The sequence below is a fragment of the Adiantum capillus-veneris genome, chromosome 8, assembly GCF_014529385.1.
Source record: "Adiantum capillus-veneris isolate H3 chromosome 8, ASM1452938v2, whole genome shotgun sequence".
Taxonomy (NCBI): domain Eukaryota; kingdom Viridiplantae; phylum Streptophyta; class Polypodiopsida; order Polypodiales; family Pteridaceae; genus Adiantum; species Adiantum capillus-veneris.
In genome coordinates, this window is record NC_140938.1 from 155,977,470 (window position 1) to 155,993,825 (window position 16,356).

Here is a 16,356-nt window from a genome sequence, read left to right on the forward strand (position 1 = left end):
CTTCTTTTGTTGAGGTTCTTCTTGATGTGCAGCTACAAATTTCTTCTTCATCTCTTCAATTATGGCCCTTCTCTCCTCATTGTCCAAGCTCTCACTACTATGAGGTTTGTGGAAGCTTTCAGCAGATTCTTCATTTGACTTATAAACTCTCTTTGATGGACGTGTGGTTCTGGAAGAAGGTTGTGCAAACACAATCCATGTGTTCTGATTTGGGGCTGGCGACAAATTGTCGGCCATGCCAATAACATGATAAGCTATTCTCGTCAGCACTTCACGCGCACCCAGATAGGTGATTTACCTTCTTTCTTGGTGATTTTTAGCATTGCCAACACATACTGTGCATGATCAATTGGCTGCCTGGTTGTCGAATTCAACACTTGGGTGAAGGTGGTTGCAATTGCATGGTTTGGGGTGGTGTACCACGGGAGTAACTTTGCTAAAAAGTGGAAGTGTTGATGGTATACGCATGCTGGTTCTTCCATTTGCCTTTGTATGAGGTCAACAAAAGTTGCAGTGATAGCCGTTTTTTCGGCTCTTTGTAATTGCCACAGTGAGTTACCTCACCCTACCAAAATCACCCAAACACTGTGGCTATCCCTACCATTTCACTGTACATAGGCGTGCGTGAGTCACGGGACTTTTCCCATATCTTCTTAAAAAACCCTCAATTAGCTAGTCATTGGGCTAGTTGAGCCAAAAAAAAAATAATAATAATAAATAAATAAAATATAAGTATATTATGGCCCATGCGTATGTAAATATTTCTTTATATATAGGGCCTAAATAAAAGTTTTTTTCATAATTATTTTGGTATTTATTTAAATATTTCTACCTAGGTGTGTGTTATTTATGCTCTGTACATTGCCTCACCATTACCACAATTTTTTCTTACCATTTTTCATACTCTTTATTCCATATAGAAATATTTTCATGTAAGCTTCTCTTATATTTGGTGCAACTCCACCCCAACAAAAATCCAAAAAAACTAGTTTTATTTATGTGTATATTTTTTTCACTATTTTGATTTTTCCCTTCCTACATCTATTTTGTTTTTTTCTAAAAAATTAGAACACCAAAAGTATTTATCTTTTTATGGTAGCCTCATAATGAGAGAGATTTCTTTTGACCCCTTTATATTTTTTCACTTATATTATTTATATTTGACATGTACATATTTTTTAGACCCCTCAATATTTGATTTTCTTAGTTGTACTATTCACTTATATCCTAATCTCAACAATATCTTCAATTATAGACCTACCAAATAAGGTCAAGGGTAGGTGGCATGCATACATGCACTATGGAGGGCTCACTCTTGGAGGTATTCAAAAGAATCATCCAAAGAAGGACCCCACAAGGACCTTGCAGTGGAAAAAAACGGTCGGTTTTGCTGAATTTTTAAAGTTCACTTGCTCTCCGAATTTGAAAAGGTAATACAAACAAAAGTTGTAGCTCGTGGGCTGAACTTTTGCCTCAAATTTTTTCATATTTTTTTGAGCTACGAGCTGTGAGCTATGATTTTTTTAGTGGACCCCAGTTTTCCCATGCTATCAGCCACACTCTCTCTTCCACTTTATCATTTTCCTCTTTCACACACACTTCTCCACTCATCATCCCCATCTCTCTCACCACTCCTCTCTGCACACTACTCACCTTCTCCTCAACCTTGAAGAATAAGAGAAACCATGGTGAACTCATACCTCCCACACACAATTCCATTCCAAAATTGACCACCTAGTCTCATTTTTCCTCCTCCAATTTACCCATATCTATCAAAAAAAACCACAAAATTCAGCCTCTTCTCTTAAAAGACAGCATCATGGTGGTTGATTACTCAGCTTCAATTATCTTGTCTCTCAAGGAAGGTCAAGAGTGGAGAAAAAATGTACCGTCAAAGCTAGTGGACCGTCAACAGCGTCAAAATCGGCCCTACTCAAGACACTTGGAGCATCAACCTTGTAAGAAAGCCACCTTTTCTTACCTCTTAGGAGTTTTTTCTTCCTTATTTGTATCCTACATGGATACTCCCATTGTAAATATCCAATTCCATTTGTAAATTAATACTAACTCTACTAACACTAACCCACTATGAAAAGTCCTATCACCTCCATTTCTCTCCTCTCTCTTTCCTCACCAACTTCTTGATAATTCCAAGCAAAAGAAATTAGATAAATTGCTGAAAATCTAACCCAACCATGGTTAGAGGAGTAACCCTAGCCTTCAAAATTGCTATAAAAGGAGGGTGTAGCTAGCACAAAGGGGAGCCATAAGCAAGAGCACTATGCTATAGCTTGAGAAGCCAAGCTCAACCTCTCTAGAAGGAGCTCTTGAGTGGAAGCTCATTGTCTTATGCATGTGCATGTGTTGTAATAGGGGATTAGCAAGGAACTCTATGCCATTGTAAGAGAGAGAGTGATCATTCAATTGAGAGTAGGAAATCTATCATTTCTCCTACTAGTGTAAGCCCAACATTTGCTGAATCAAGGAGGGTGGATTTGGACTAAGCTTGGATACTTTGTCTCCCTTCCAACGTGAAGTAATGGACAACAATGATGCGTAAGTGTCTTGGTGTTTTTTGTTAAGTTCTTGATAGCTTGTCTCTGGTGTTGTCATCAATCTAGCCATAAATCCCACATACTGTAAGAGGGCGACAGGGTGGAGAGGACTCCCCTGGCTTTAAGATAGTGATTGGGGTGGTTTTTTTTGTGATGTGTTGTGGTGAAATTTACGCAAGCTATGTTGAAAAAATACTAATCTCACTTTGATTTGTCATGACAGATTTGTAAGAAGGTATTAATGCAACAAGCACCCCCCCCCCCCCCTTCCTCTCTCTTTCTTAAATATATAGTTGGGTTTGCTTGATCATTGCCGATACGTTTCAAAGCAGCCCGAGCACTATCTCTCTCTCTCTCTCTCTCTCTCTCTCTGTCTCTCTCTCTCGTGTTTTAGTGTGTGAGAGTGTTCCATTGGTGTTAGGGTTAGTGTAAATTCATTGCTTGTTTGTGGGATGCTCTAACGATTCTCCTCTTATGCATCCTAGTTCGCTCTTAAACTAGGTGGTGCCCCTCATGTAGTTGGGATTTGGCTGTGGGTTTGTTATTTTGGTTTGTGTTGTGTTGTGCCCCAGCCCCATTGAGCAGCACGGGAGCCTTGAAGGGTGTCTAGAGGTTGCTCTTCTTGTTGCCCGCCCCGGACCGCCTCAAATTGGTGCCCCCACGGAGGACGGCTTGTGTATTTTTGTGTAGAATCAACCTTTAGCATAGTCAAGTAGTTTGCATGAATCACGAAGATTTGTATGATCCCTTCATTCCATTGCAAGGCAAAAGGTACACATAATTGTTAGTACTAAGTTGCAATTTCAACGTGTCATTCGTAGAATTTTAGGTCCTCTTAGGTTGGCCGAGATAAACGCTTCAGTAAATCCTTTTATTTTGCCTCTCATTAGGTACGACCTTAGTTTGGACGTCTATATTTTTGTTTTGTTTTAAGCATTATAGGACATGCATAGGCCATGGATAATGGCCCATGAATAGAGGTTTTTCCCTTTCATTTTACTCCACACATTAGAATAAACGTTGCAATTAGTAGAAAGATCCATTTTCAACAACGAATGGTGTTCATGTTTGGTGCCCAAAGAGCAGGAGAAATTCTTGCATCACCAAACCCTGTCATTCTACCTCTCATCAACTACCACACTTCTTTTGATGTACATGTGTTCATTTTATTTTAAAATGAAGTGCAGCCCGGCAAAATAGTGTGTATGTTTGTTTTTTCTTTGTCCAAGTTGTTACAAGAAACAAAAAAACGATCATTTGTTCTAACTGGGAATGTGTGTGCAGTGAAACTTCAATCCTTAGAGATCTAGCTCTATTACCAATTGAGTTGCAGGAGCAAGTAGTAAGGCGTCTCCCTCATAACAAGAGGGTGGTGAAGTTAAGACGGAAGGTCCTACGCGTGGATTCCATTTTCCTCTTGTTGTTGGGCGCTAAGGAAGACCGCGCATTCATCCAACTAGTGTGTGCCCTAAGATTGGTAAATAGAGTGAAATTTGGCGTTTGGCGAGTGCATTAATTTCACCATTGAGGAAGACTCTTCAGGAAACTTGCGGCCAGAGTTCATGCTTCATAGACTCACATTTGGTGAATTTTTCCCTCATTTGCGTCTTATTAATAGTCTTCCTTTCGCTTTCAACAAAGGAGATAGGGAGCTATTTAGAGCTTGTCTTAATAAAGAGAGCATAGAGAAGATTGCAAATTTGTATAAATTCTCATCCTTCTCTACTTTCTATGACACTTTGTTCATAGAGACATTGTAAATCTCTTTATGCTTTTGAATGATTTAACCATAATCCTAAGGAGTTTTTGTCCAGGAATTCTGTAGCCCAAGTGGAGTCTTTAAATCTTGCAAACTTGATTGGACTTGATGAGGATGTTCTTTATGAAATTGTGAGAAGGTTGCCTCACTCCGACTATATGGAACTCGAAGGAAAGGAGCTCCTAGTCAATTGCTACTTTATCACGGCCTTCGACGAGCATGAAGATCTAGTTTTTATACAAACCGCTTGTGCATTGGGAATTGTAGAGCAAGTGCAATTTATCACTTGGGACGTGGTTGCTCTTTTAGATCCAGAAAATGAAGTTCTAGAGATTTCTGTTTATCGCCTTAGCTTTGAAGAATTTCAACCCTTCTTAGAGCTCATCAATAGTCTACCCTTTTGTTTTGATCAAACAAATCGAGACCTTATTGAAGCTTGGATAGCTGAAGAAGAAAACCTAGAGTGGTATTTTCTCACTTCTTCATTTGCAGGCGAGTGGTTCTAAATCTCTATTGTATCCCTTATTGTAACTCGTGTTGTAATCTTTCATAATAATGGAGAGCCAACGCGAAATGTCTGGATATCCTCTTTTCTTTGGAGAGCCTGGAGAGGATGCATAATTATTTTTAGCAAATTTCAAGATGTCTTGCCGTATCAAGAGGATAGTAACCGATCAAGAACGTGTAGAAATGTTTGAGGTGGTCCTTAGGAAAGATGCTAGTACTTGGTTTGACTCTTTGCCTGAGGAAGTTAAGGGGAATTACATAGAAGTTTTGAATCGTTTTAAGAGATACTTCTTTGATCCCCAAAACACTCAAAAACTATGGCAAGACATTGTTTCTCATAAGCAAAAAGACTTAGATGACTACTACTTGTACAAGCAAGAGTTTCTACGTCTTTGGGCTCTATGGATACGAAATGTTGCTAACCCTGGTGATGGTGCATAATTTTTAAAGAAGGAGAGGTTCATAGCCGGACTCTTTCCTGACCTTAAGGTAAAAGTTGAGGCGGGTGCACCTACTACTTTTGATGCAGCTGAAACTAGGGCTGCTGAGAAATATAGGAAACTCAAGTGCTCAAGGGGAGAGGTTCCAATAGAAGGTCTTAGACCCAAAGGTAAGTCACAAGCATCAACATCGAGGGAGCTTCCTGAGGTAACGGCGGAAGTAATTGAGAAGTTAAACGAATCTTTAAGCAGCCTGTCAATTCACCTTGCACAAGTTGTAGGTCCAAAGGGACAAGCAAAGAAGTCTGAAGAGCGAGATCCACGACCTAGGAGAGTCTTGCAATGTTGGAATTGCGGAGAGTCTGGACATGGGATGTATAATTGTCCTTGGCCCCGTGGGGAGCCAGGGAGACCTAACTTGAATTACCCAATGATGAATGCAGGTGAAGGAACTGGTCAACAACCAAGGCTTCTACAAAGGCCAAATGGACCAAGACCACCTCCACAAGGGGTAGAAGGAGTTCCACCTTTGCTAGATCCAAATGTGCATGTGGTAGAGGTGACAAATTCAAATGAGGTTGACATGGAAGCCAATGGAATTAAGCGTGGCCGAGGAAAAGGTAAAGAGAAAGAGGGTGTCCCATCACAGAGTGACCATGGACAAGGCAAGAAGGCAAAGGAGACCAAGGAAGCTAAGAGGACTCGACGTCGTATCAATCTCCAAGACTTCCCTCTTGGACATGGTATGGCTCCATACAACCTGTTGGAAGACATGCGAGGTAAGGGTCCTGATATCTCATGGCCTCAGTTTCTTGCATTATGCCCACAAGTTAGGAGGGATTTAACAAAGGCAGTTAGCACTAGGAGAAAGGTAAAAGATAGTTTTCCTGTTGTAAAAATTGCACATGCTGAAATGAACGAGGATATTACACCTGTGCTAGATTGTTACATAAAAGGAAAATTGGTTAGGAAAGTTCTAGTGGATGGGGGTGCACAAATTTGCATTATGACAGAAGGGCTCATGCAAGGACTAGGCATGCACATCCATGAGACACCTGAAATCAAAGTGAAAATGGCAAACAATAGCAAGGCTAGGTGCGTAGGCATTTGTAAAAATGTTTTTGTGGAGGCCTTTGGCATTAAGAAGGCAGTGGATTTCTATGTCATGTCTACCAAGGGAAATGGTTACCCATTTATCCTAGGAAGACCATGGCTAATGAAAATGCGAGCTTTACAGGATTGGGAGATTGGGAAATTAATTTGCAGAAATGACAATCATAAGAAGGTTGTCTTTGACATGAAGGAGCAACGCCAAGAGGAGCTCTATGAAGAATCATCTCAAAGTGAGACGGAAGAAGGTTGGACCGATAGCACTTCAGAAGAAGAAAGTAGCGGCAGCATTACTGAAGAGGAGGTCTTCCATCGAAGTCATGGGGGTAAGGTTAAGCCAAGCAACCAAGAGACCTCTTGTCAAGGCTTGGAGGAGGTAGGTCCTCAAGAGAACCAAAAGGTGGAAGATGAAGGAATGTTAGAAGGTATGTTGTCTACAACACTTACAAAGGATGAAAGAGAGGAGTTCAAATGTGTGCTTAGGAAATTTCCGAGGCTTTTTGCTAAAGACTAACCGAGCACCATGGGACACAACTTGATTCTTCCCTATTCTCATCAAGTCCCCAGTTGAGCTATTATTAGTGCCTATCAATTGGCTCTACTCATCTGCTCGTGTTCCACAACAAAACCCAAGGAAACAACAATACAACCAACTAACCAAGTAACCAAATGTGCTCCAGAATCTATTAGATTATGTAACAAAGAAGGCCCCACCAAGGGAGACGATTTACGCTTAAAGAGTAAAGAATATTGGCTGCTGCTAGATTGTGCATTGTACGTAGTCAGGATTGTCTAGCAAAATGGCTGATCTTTGTGAAAGTTTCCATAGAAATACATTGATTCGGTGCCAATTTTTTTAGCTCAAATGAGTTTGAACTTTCCCTCTCTATTTCAAAGTAAAATATCTACTTAGATCTCTTAGGATCCTTTAAGGCACAAATTTTTAGTAGCAAAATTTTAATTACTATAAAAAAAAAAAATTCTTTTTTATTCTCTATAATTTTAAAATACTTTTATGCTAGAAGAATTGCATGAAAAATTTACTCAAGTTGAAACTCTTGCACGGCGCAAACAAGGCCCCAATGTTTTCCTAATGTTTGTTACAAATCTAAAGGTGGAAGCAAATGGAAAATCATAAAGAATTGACTACACAAGAGAACATCAAGAATGAATTTATCAACAAAAATTCAATGATCATTGAGATATTTATTTTTTGCAAGGAAATACATCCTATCATCCCCTCATGAAAAGTTTTTGTTGGAATTAGGGTTGCAAGAAAACACACACAGCTTGGAGAAGAGGAAGGAAGCTCAAAGCACACAATTGAGAGTGTATTACTTAGTGTGAAATGGAAAGTAGATATCCCTAGAATGAATGTGTATAGAACAATGCACGGGGGAAAAAAACTCCTAAAGAGGGGAAAATGCCTAACGGTCCCAAGTGTGTTTCACACACTTCATTACCATGTGTATGGTAACACATTCCCTGTAGTGATGTAGTGAGCGAGAGCTAGCACATGATTAAAGGGAACTGCCATGCCCTAAGGACATGATCAATCCACAAAGAGGAGAGTAGCCCAAAGCTTGTGCAAAAACATTCAAACTTCTCATGAGACACATGCGGTGAGAAAGTTTAGATCCTACCTGCTACCAAAACCTTTTGTAATTCTCACTGCAGAGAATTTGTTCCCTTGGGTGTCATCTCAAATGAATCTTAGTACTAGGATCTCAAAGTGGATTATGGAGTTGCAAGAGTTTCAATACTCTTTCAAGGTAGAAGATAGTGTGCGTGCACAATTGGCAGGGATTCTCACTTATAGGGTGCATGAAAAGGAGATTAAGGTGCCTGAAGTAAAGACCCTACCATTGCCACCACCAAAAAGTATTCCTAATGCTTTTACCTTGTTCTTTGATGGAGCTTTTCGTCGAGCCACAGGAAAAGCAGGGGGGAGGGGCTAGTGTTGCACAATCTCATTGTTAAACAGATTTTATGGCATTTGGGCATGCAAGAATGAAAGCTTAAGGACAAAAGTTCATGCCATTCGTAAGATGTTTAATCAGTTTGAAGAAGTGCAACTATATCATATTCCTAGGAAACAAAATGAAGATGCCGATTTACTTGCACAACAAGTAGTTACATGTGTTGAGAAAGAAGTGCAGGTCATCATGGTGGCAGCAACTGTCAAGCAACCGAGATACCAGGGATTGGAGTCATTGACTCCCATTATTAGCTACATTTTGGAGGGCGAGTTTCCACAAGACTTCACGAAGGCTCAGAAGAGGAGACTCATGAAGAAGGCAAGCGCATATCTCTTCCTAGAAGGCTCCCTCTATCAAAGAGGGAAGGATCAAGTGTGCAGAAGAGTACCAACTATTGAGGAAATTCCAGCCATTCTAAAAGGTTTGCATGAAGAAGCATGTGGTGGTCATTTTGCCCAAGAATTAACTGTGAAGAAGATTTTGCTTGCGGGGTATGTTTGGCCAAGTCTGCATGTGGATGTCCAACATTGGTGTAAAAGTTGTCACAATTGTCAGGTAAATGGGAATAGAAGATTGGTTTATGGTCCAAGGCAAATCGTGCTTACAAATGGACCGTTTGAAAAGTGGGGCATTGATGCTATGGGTCCTCTGCCTAGGACAAAAAATGGTAAACTCTACATTCTAGTGGCTGTAGACTATATGACTAGGTGGGTGGAAGCACAAAGTGTGGCAAAGGTAAATGAGAGGACAGTGAGCAAATTCGTCTACACTAGATTTGGCACACCTTTGGAGATTGTTTCTGATAATGGTCCAGGGTTTAGAAAGGGATTGCTCACAGAAGTCTGTGAAGAACTTCACATTCTACATCGTCACAGTACACCCTACTATCCCCAATCAAATGGTTTGGTAGAAAAAGCTAAGGGTGTCATTGCAGGCATCATTAGAAAGATGGTGAAAAACAAGACAAAGTTGTGGGATGACTTCTTGGATGGTGCCTTGTGGGCGTATCGAACCACATATAGGGAAGCCACGGAGTTCACACCATTTCACTTGGTCTATGGTCAAGAGGCTTTACAGCCAATTGAGCTAAACATTCCAACAATGCGACTTCATGGCAAATCAGCACAAGATGATCAAGAAGCATGGATGGATCGACTTCTTACCTTAGCTGAGCTTGAGTGGAAAAGAGAAGCAGCATACGAGTGCTACAAGAGGAAAGCCACACAAGCGAAAGAAACGCACGACAAGAAACTGAAGGACAAAGGCATCAAGGAAGGAGAGCTTGTGCTAAGGTATGACAATCGACTTGACAATACATAGTCAAGAAGGCTTTCAATTCTAGTTACTATCAGCTTATGAATTGAATGGTAAAGAGCACTCCAGGAAGGTAAACGGGTATCGCTTGAAGCCCTATTTGAGTCGCCTTCTACCAAAGGATCTACCAAAGATCTGTCCAAAGGCCACTGTCTCATGTAAGTATTGTTACATGAAGCATGAGTGTAACTCCAGCCAAAATTCTGAGGGGCCAAACAATGAAGATCTTGTCAAGGACTCTGAAGCACTCTCTTTGAAAAAGATGCTCTATGATGGTACATGAATATACCATCATCCAGGGGGAGGGCTAATGATAGCTGTTTTTTCGGCTCTTTGTAATTACCACAGTGAGTTACCTCACCCTACCAAAATCACCCAAACATTGTGGCTATCCCTACCATTTCACTGTACATAGGCGTGCGTGAGTCACGGGACTTTTCCCATATCTTATTAAAAAACCCTCAATTAGCTAGTCATTGGGCTAGTTGAGCCAAAAAAATAATAATAATAATAAATAAAAAAAATATAAGTATATTATGGCCCATGCGTATGTAAATATTTCTTTATATATAGCGCCTAAATAAAAGATTTTTTCATAATTATTTTGGTATTTATTTAAATATTTCTACCTAGGTGTGTGTTATTTATGCTCTGTACATTGCCTCACCATTACCACAATTTTTTCTTACCATTTTTCATACTCTTTATTCCATATAGAAATATTTTCATGTAAGCTTCTCTTATATTTGGTGCAACTCCACCCCAACAAAAATCCAAAAAAACTAGTTTTATTTATGTGTATATTTTTTCACTATTTTGATTTTTCCCTTCCTACATCTATTTTGTTTTTTTCTAAAAAAATAGAACACCAAAAGTATTTATCTTTTTATGGTAGCCTCATAATGAGAGAGATTTCTTTTGACCCCTTTATATTTTTTCCACTTATATTATTAATATTTGACTTGTACATATTTTTTAGACCCCTCAATATTTGATTTTCTTAGTTGTACTATTCACTTATATCCTAATCTCAACAATATCTTCAATTATAGACCTACCAAATAAGGTCAAGGGTAGGTGGCATGCATACATGCACTATGGAGGGCTCACTCTTGGAGGTATTCAAAAGAATCATCCAAAGAAGGACCCCACAAGGACCTTGCAGTGGAAAAACACGGTCGGTTTTGCTGAATTTTTAAAGTTCACTTGCTCTCCAAATTTGAAAAGGTAATACAAACAAAAGTTGTAGCTCGTGGGCTGAACTTTTGCCTCAAATTTTTTCATATTTTTTGAGCTACGAGTTGTGAGCTATGATTTTTTTAGTGGACCCCAGTTTTCCCATGCTATGCAGCCACACTCTCTCTTCCACTTTATCATTTTCCTCTTTCACACAAACTTCTCCACTCATCATCCCCATCTCTCTCACCACTCCTCTCTGCACACTACTCAACTTCTCCTCAACCTTGAAGAATAAGAGAAACCATGGTGAACTCATACCTCCCACACACAATTCCATTCCAAAATTGACCACCTAGTCTCATTTTTCCTCCTCCAATTTACCCATATCTATCAAAAAAACCACAAAATTCAGCCTCTTCTCTTAAAAGACAGCATCATGGTGGTTGATTACTCAGCTTCAATTATCTTGTCTCTCAAGGAAGGTCAAGAGTGGAGAAAAAATGTACCGTCAAAGCTAGTGGACCGTCAACAGGCGTCAAATCGGCCCTACTCAAGACACTTGGAGCATCAACCTTGTAAGAAAGCCACCTTTTCTTACCTCTTAAGAGTTTTTTTCTTCCTTATTTGTATCCTACATGGATACTCCCATTGTAAATATCCAATTCCATTTGTAAATTAATACTAACTCTACTAACACTAACCCACTATGAAAAGTCCTATCACCTCCATTTCTCTCCTCTCTCTTTCCTCACCAACTTCTTGATAATTCCAAGCAAAAGAAATTAGATAAATTGCTGAAAATCTAACCCAACCATGGTTAGAGGAGTAACCCTAGCCTTCAAAATTGCTATAAAAGGAGGTGTAGCTAGCACAAAGGGGGAGCCATAAGCAAGAGCACTATGCTATAGCTTGAGAAGCCAAGCTCAACCTCTCTAGAAGGAGCTCTTGAGTGGAAGCTCATTGTCTTATGCATGTGCATGTGTTGTAATAGGGGATTAGCAAGGGAACTCTATGCCATTGTAAGAGAGAGAGTGATCATTCAATTGAGAGTAGGAAATCTATCATTTCTCCTACTAGTGTAGGCCCAACATTTGTTGAATCAAGGAGGGTGGATTTGGACTAAGCTTGGATACTTTGTCTCCCTTCCAACGTGAAGTAATGGACAACAATGATGCGTAAGTGTCTTGGTGTTTTTTGTTAAGTTCTTGATAGCTTGTCTCTGGTGTTGTCATCAATCTAGCCATAAATCCCACATACTGTAAGAGGGCGACAGGGTGGAGAGGACTCCCTTGGCTTTAAGACAGTGATTGGGGTGGTTTTTTTTGTGATGTGTTGTGGTGAAATTTACGCAAGCTATGTTGAACAAATACTAATCTCACTTTGATTTGTCATGACAGATTTGTAAGAAGGTATTAATGCAACAAGCACCCCCTCCCCCTTCCTCTCTCTTTCTTAAATATATAGTTGGGTTTGCTTGATCATTGCCGATACGTTTCAAAGCAGCCCGAGAACTATCTCTCTCTCTCTCTCTCTCTCTCTCTCTCTCTCTCGTGTTTTAGTGTGTGAGAGTGTTCCATTGGTGTTAGGGTTAGTGTAAATTAATTGCTTGTTTGTGGGTTGCTCTAACGATTCTCCTCTTTTGCGTCCTAGTTCGCTCTTAAACTAGGTGGTGCCCCTCATGTAGTTGGGATTTGGCTGTGGGTTTGTTATTTTGGTTTGTGTTGTGTTGTGCCCCAGCCCCATTGAGCAGCACGGGAGCCTTGAAGGGTGTCTAGAGGTTGCTCTTCTTGTTGCCCGCCCCGGACCGCCTCAGCAGCAGCAGTGTCCTTGGTGAATCTGCCTGCTGTCTTTTTGTCTCGGGCCCGCATTGTCATTCCTTTAGTCGACAGCTTCAGTTCCTCGGCCAAAATCTCTGTTGTGTTCACTACTTTGACTTTTTTCCCTTGATGGTCGGTGATTTGGGCTGACCCATCTTCTTTAATAGTAGACAATAACTCATAGGCTTTTGGAAATCTACATCGCACGCTTCCTGGTCTTAGAAGTCTGAGAGGCCCAACCTTCTGTTGGCTTCTTTTGTGTCTGGGTTTGCAACCACATCATATATTTCCTTTGGTAGAATTTTCAGTTCCACTTGGTGTCCTTCTTCGCTCTTGAACCTGCCTGTGAAAACCAATGTATTGTTTTCTTCAAGTTGTTCTCTTGATAAGTATGTTGCCTTGGTCGTCTTCACTGAAGTTGGGTCTAGCCTGGTAGGGTGGAAGATCTTGCAACTTTTCCTTCTGGGACACCCTTTTCTTGGCCTTCTCAGCATTGCTTCTGTTAGAAGAATACAATACCAAAGTTAGAAAATTCTGCAAATTCCACTCTCACATGCCTTGAGTTTAAATTGTTGGCAAATTGAGTCCAATTTGCTTCAAATCAATTTTGGAGCATACATAGATGTATAAAAACACATAGAGATCAAAATCATACAGTTCTAGCAAAAATTTGCAGCAAAAATAAATAATCACGATTATTTACAGTTGAGGATTTTTTGCAACTTTTTGTATTTTTGACATCATAAGCTTGAAACATATCGCATTTGGGTGTTCTAAGTGCAGTGTGGGCTCATGTACTGGGTGGAAATGGTGTCAGATTTAGGCTTCAGTCTCTGAAACTATACATATAAAAGAATTTTGAGTTTTTGAGATCCAAATTTGCTCAAACCTAGTCAATGGACTTGTCACATCATGTTCTTTGGTCCATAAGGTCAAAGTTGCAATTTTCACCCATTTTGGTAAGAAAGTAAATAATCATTATTATTAACTTTTTCATCAAAATGTACATTTTTTGGTGCAACTTGGTTCTAGGCATGATGTAGACTCTGTGTATGAGATATGGGGTGAGTTAGTGTTATGGTTTGTGGAGACGATAAGTGCTCCTTTTTCTGCCAAACCATTTCAAGTTAGGTTCCTTGTTCAGAGGTGCTCGTCTTTGTGTTCTGACTTTTGGGACCTCCTTTGGTTTTGTCAGTGATGTTTTGGGCACCCAGATTTGAATTGGCTTGTCCTTATGCTATGCTTTTGGTACCCAAATTTACCTGACTCCGTGCATGCTACTTGTAGCATTTGCTTGCCGAGAGGATGGAGAATATTGATTGCTTCGTGGTTTGCTTTGTTAATTACTCCCCTTCCATTCCTCCTTGCTTGGTGCAATTGGAACAATGATTTGTCCGCCTTTGGGTGATAGCTTGAGTTGCTTTGTATCCGAATCAGGTATTGCCTTGTATGTCCGCATCTAGGGAATTCCAAGAATTATCGTCACATTCATGTGTTCATCTGATAAGCATACAAACTAACGAGGACATGAACATCCATGTACTATCACATTTAAGTTGACTACTCCCAATATTGGTGTTGGGTTCTTGTTGCATCTTTTGATAGTTGCTATTCCCGCCATCAATGCTTGACTTGTTGCTTTCTTGTACGTGGAATAACTGACTGCATATACTCTATCTCCTGTGTCGACCAGAGCATTGGTGTTATAATTTTTGAGCTGTACTTTGATGTGCAGGTCCATTCCATCTAACTATTCATCATCTTTAGGCAATTCCCATTGTTTTTCATCTATTTCTAGATTGTTGATGGGAATCGCTATATGTTGATTCTTGAAAGCAGCTTTCTATTGGTCTTCATCAATAACCTGTTGTCGTTTAATCCTCTTTTGCTTGACTACATGCATTGTCGTGCTGTGACACGTACATAGTGGGAACGCATGCTACAAGATCTATCTTGTAACTTTTTACATACATAATTATCTTTCCTATAATGTACATATGCATATTTAAGTATAATAATAAGCCTTCTATCTCATCCTATTATTTTTCTCAAGGGTAACCTATCCTTACATTACCATCATAAAATACTATGGGAAAAGCTCAATAGCTCCGCCTCTTTAACTTGGGGCAAAAAGCATTGATTCTTTATTTCTACTATCTCATTATCATCTCACACCCTAGCTAGATCCTATATCTAGGGTAAACTCCAATATATATATATTCTATGTATTTTTTATACTTTTCTTATATTTCTTTTTAAATAGCTACTAGGAGGGAATCAAATCCTAGTGGGACATTAGGTGGCATGATTTCAAAGATACACTTATTTTAATGCATTATTGCAAGCATGATTACAAAACTTTGTCAAGGAGCATTGTCATGCTTTCATATGGCATGAGGTGTCCTTTGGAATTAAATGAAAGTCTAGGCTACGGGGACCACGGGAAGACTTTTGCTGACAGAGATGGACCCTATTTTGATAAATTTTTTACACAAGGTTCCAATCTGAATTGGAAAATGATTTTAAAATGAAAATCGTAGCTAATGAGCTGAAGTTTCTACCCATATTTTTACTTTTTAATCTGGAGCCACGGTTGAGAAGATATGATCAAAATACTGGACCCCCGTCTGCCCATATCATGCAGGGATCTCTCATTTCCAACTTTTCCAATTCCTATTCACACTGGCTCCTCTCTTCTTGTGTAAACCCTTGGGGGTTCCCTTCACCTATAAAAGGGGACCTCTTCTTCCTTGAAAAGGAACTCAAGCATTCAAGCCATTGATGAGAGGAATTCTTGAGGGAGTGAGTAGTAATGCCTAATTGTACTTAGCCATTAACATAAGCCTAAGCCTACACTTTCTCCTAGAGAAATACTAGCCATCCTTGCATGCTATCCTTGGAAGATCAACTCTAATCAAAGAAGGGCGTGGACTTGGCGTATCAATCAAAGTTGAATTCTCCCCTCTTCTTCTCTCTCCATCAATAATAGTGCCGAAGGGTTTGTCAAGTAAGATGTGTTCTACATTGATGTTTTCTTGATTTCTTGTTGTTTTTATTTTCATCTCTAATCCAAAAAATATATATATTTATCTAATCTCATCTCCTTAACCAAACCTATCTCTCTCACTCTTAGTAATTCATCCTCTCTATAAATTTTAGCTTCTCCTTGCTACAGGTATATCTCTCCCCGCATTATCCTTATTGCCCACGGGCAAGAATAGGGCTTGGGAGGGAAACTTCTCATCTCTTCACTTCTCTCATATCTACATTTCTCACATACTATCCTAGATGAATAACCCACATGATGATCATTTCTATCACTTTCACTCTGTACGATCTATTAGAATTAACGTATAGATTAGCCGTAAAATACACTTTCAACAACGTATAGTGTTTCTCTTCGGCCCTGAAAGGCTCAATGAAATACTTCTATCACCGGATCCCATCATACTACCTCTCATAGACTATAATTTTTCTTTTGATGTAGGCGTAGTTATCTTGCTATGAACCAAGAGGATTTGTACACACAATTAATCCCAATCACTAGACAAAATATATATATTATGGTAAGCACAAAACTACAATTCCAAAGAACAATTCGTAGCCTATTTGGTCAGCCAAGATTGAATGCCATTAACTCATCTATTAACCCTTTCATATTACCCATGATACGATATGACCATAGCCTTGATGTTT